Genomic DNA, 4,159 nt, shown 5'->3' with positions numbered 1-4,159 from the left:
GAAAGAAGAAAAAAGAAATTCCCTGCAATACGATCTTTACCTCAAATAACCGGTCTACTCGCATTCAAGGCTATGATGGACCTACATCACAACAGAATTACGATTGTACAGTAACTTTTGTAAATAAGTTTTAATTGAAAATAGATAAGGCGTTCATCTGTTGTGAACCACCCTGCTTATTGATGGATATAGCGCATATAGTGTTCCTTTCCTTTAGATAAATAGTAACAACAGATGAAGAAAAAACAATAATCGAGGGCGTCGGGCTTCACGCTGGATCCTATGTAACATCATCAACGGTGTATCTTCTTCTAGATTTGGCTCTGACGAATAATTTCGAACAGAACAATTGTCCATTTCAATCGGTTGTAATTGGGAACTAATTAAAACAATTTCAAACAATTTCAAAGCAAAATGAATAGTTACATCTAATAGATGAAATCTCGGGAGGTACACCAAAACCAGTTACATTATAGTTCATTTTTAACGATCTTTAACAACTCGATTTATAATCGATAGCGACGTTGTAACATTAGAAACTTCTTCATTGTCGAGTAATAGAAAATCAAATTTCATAAACAAACAAAATTCGTGAGTGATCTTGTATAATGTACAGCAAAATTGGCTATGTGTACAACATAAGGATATGAAAATTAAAATAATTGAATCGATACGAGGAAAAATAAATTCATTGATTGGCACATTTTTCAAAAGATTTCTCCATTGAATATTTTGCAAACAAAATTAATTTAGATTTTCTTGGTACCAGAGTGACACCGCCCATAGCCCCCCGCTTGCGTAGTAGTTATTACATTTGTATCTTTTGTGATTAAAAGAGAAGATATACTTAAAGTGATTCATGTAGATTATACAAATTTTATATAAAAATGTATTTATATTCCAATGTGCAACACTAGCGCACATTGAAGGATTAGATGCGGTCAAGTTTCTATTCGTATAACTACTATAACATTATTAAAAGAATAGGATAATAATATTAATTATATTGTAAGGCGCGACTATTGTATATTATCTGTATATATGATAAATAGATATAATAATATAAGAAAAGTGGCAGATACTTATTGGCCAGTTATAATAGTAAAAAATGATTATCTTAATTACGTCTCAGAACCAAAACATACAAAAAGCATTGTATGAGAATACTTTAAAAACTAGAAAATATTAATATGTAAATGGCTGCAGGATAATAACAGTTCAAAATACTGCACTGTAATTTCTAATAGAATTATTACTTACTTATTAAAGACATAATTATCTAAAAAAAAAGTTTATTCAAACCATAAGCTTTACTTAGGATTGCCAAGAAGTAGGCATACGCAACATTGTTACGATTGTACATAGACAATGTCTACCTATACCTACTTAATAATACCCAAAAAATACAGAGTACATGGTCTTGGTTTACGAGTTGTAGAGTTTTATAAATATCTGTGCAACAATAGGGCAAATCTATTATTTTTACAAAAATAGAAATATACAAATTCTAAGGTAAAATTTGAATGAACTTTCAGTACCAAACCTATTGCTATTGTTATTGATATAATAATTAAATTATGTAAAAGATTCCACAAGAGAACTACATTCATTGTATTAAGACGTACATAATTTTGTATTAAGAAGATATCAAAAATGCATCCTTTTGAAAGAAAGTATAATATAGTAAAAAAATAAACATTGCGTTACACATTAAATGGGATTTTATCCAATATCGATATATCAGTTTCATCAAAATTCGGATTATTATAAATCTCTACAACTTCATGATTACTATTTATCTCTTGTTAAGAGGCCTATAATTTGATCCCACAGTGCGCCACTGAACACTTAAGTGATCGAAGAGTATGTACGTTGTCTTATCCAAGGCCCAAAACGAACTGCACTAAAAAAGAATATTTTCATGCAACATAACACAGCTGTACCTACTTATGGCAAGCATACCATGTCTAACAGAACAAACGAAACACGGATTATTTAATAGAAATAATAGGCTTTAATGGATAATCAGTATTTCCACTTGGTTTACGATATCGGCAAATATTTCATAGATTATTTCGTAGATTTTAGATACTGTAGAAGTACTTATCAAAATGGACATGGACCAAGCTTTGATTATAGAAAAAAACTTTCTGAAATTGTTGGAATTATGGCAATTTTAAATATCGATTACTCTTTTCGTCTATTTTGAGTATGTGAAAGTTACTTGAATAGATCTATAAGTATTGAATCGCTGTTTCTACCTTAACTATTATCAATGGGAATCAATATTGAAGATACAGTGGATTCTAACTGTTTGAAATGCATCGTGGATTATGCAATGGCTTGAATGAGCGAAATTCACTGTATCAAATATCTGAATGAATTTAGTTTACGAATGGAGACCACAGTGAATACACAACAAAAAGCTGACATGCATTTTCTTAAGTTGAAGAATGAATTTGAAACATTTCTTCGTCTGGGTAATTACCTTAGACAATTGTGTATTACATGATAAAAATTACTGATAGAAAAATAGAAAGGAATCAATGTATGACGGATCAATTTAATTATCAATTACACGTACATACCGTTTAGCAAAAAGAAAAGTTTCAAGTTCAGCTTTTAATACAATAAATTGAGTGATCAAAAATTTCTCGCCCCTACGACAACCTTTTTATACTGATAAAAGCCTTTATAAATTTACTTAAAGAATCTACTACCTAACAAATTTTCATAGACCATATCAAAATCTCATAGAGTAGTAATGTTTCATCAGTCCGTATAATAAAAATATGGTTGTCTTTGCATTTATCATAATCGCCATAAGTGACTGGTACAGACTCGTGTAAACTAATATACAAAAGTGCGTGTTATGAAAGAAAAAATTGACACAAATATCATTGGTTACATTCACATGAAAAATTTTAATACATAAAGACCAGTTTATAATATGTATGACAGACACTACATTGTTTCTCGATACCAGTTAGAAACATTCAATAAAAAAGTCATAAAACATTGAAAACTTGTGCCATTCTTAGATCATTTTACCTATGATCTGACCGTTTAAAAACATATATAAAAAAAGACTTTGTTCATTTATTATCCATAATTTTTTAATCGTTTTTTATACTTCAAATGTTTCTATACTTTAATATGAAACTTGTATATATGAACAGTAACAATTTATGGTTATTAAATTTATTGCATAGATCGTATTGCTAGTGCATAATTTTACAATAAAATTTAAAATCTCGTTATTAATATAATTTGTCACTAATTTCCATAAAATTGATTCACTCTTTTGTACATTTTATTAGAAATTTAGAATGTTTATTAAAAGTAGACAACAACTAAAGGTAGGTAAAAAGTTACTTACGCATAAATAATCGTAGTGTATTTATTCTTCACTCATGCACTTATTACTACATTACATCACAGTATACTAACTATTCTATTATTGCAAAAGACTGTACTTAATAATTGTGGCAGCGTCACTCAACAGGTGTAAAAAAGTGATTTTAAATTTGAAACATTTGGAATTAGATTAATTTCCAGTGCGCATGCGCGGATTGAAACATGGCTTCCAAGTTTGAACAACAGCAGATTCCCATATAACATGATCATAGAAATTGTTTAAAAACACTGTAAATGCGTATCTTCTGTGGCAGTAATTGTACATCCCTTTTAATTAATCGTTTGCACATTTATTGCCACCTAACATACATGAATACAATCTTTTTAAACAATTTCTTTGATCGCGTTATGCGGGAATCTACTGTATGAATTTTCAGAAATTGAGCTAATCAATTTGTCGTTGCAAGTTCCTATGAAATTTATAGATTAATTTGCAAGTTAAATCTACCTCATTGTATTGTTTACACTTTTCAAATGAAATCTTTTAAAGTATTATAATTAATATCAAAAAAGAAAATGCCACCAACTTTTGCATTACAGACAGTGCTACCAACCAGTCTAATACTGTACTATCTGTTACTAGAAATTGATAAGAAAAAACCCTATCTATTGCATAATCTGATTCGCTGTCATTGTCACTGCAACCAATAACACAATTAAACGTATCCAACGACCAATCAAAACCGCATACCTTCCGCATGATTTCCTTTCAACTATGCAGAGCACAATACAACAAAACAGG

Source organism: Halictus rubicundus, chromosome 14 (assembly GCF_050948215.1).
Source record: "Halictus rubicundus isolate RS-2024b chromosome 14, iyHalRubi1_principal, whole genome shotgun sequence".
Taxonomy (NCBI): Eukaryota; Metazoa; Arthropoda; class Insecta; order Hymenoptera; family Halictidae; genus Halictus; species Halictus rubicundus.
The sequence above is the reverse complement of the archived record's forward strand: the minus strand, read 5'-3'. Positions refer to the sequence as shown.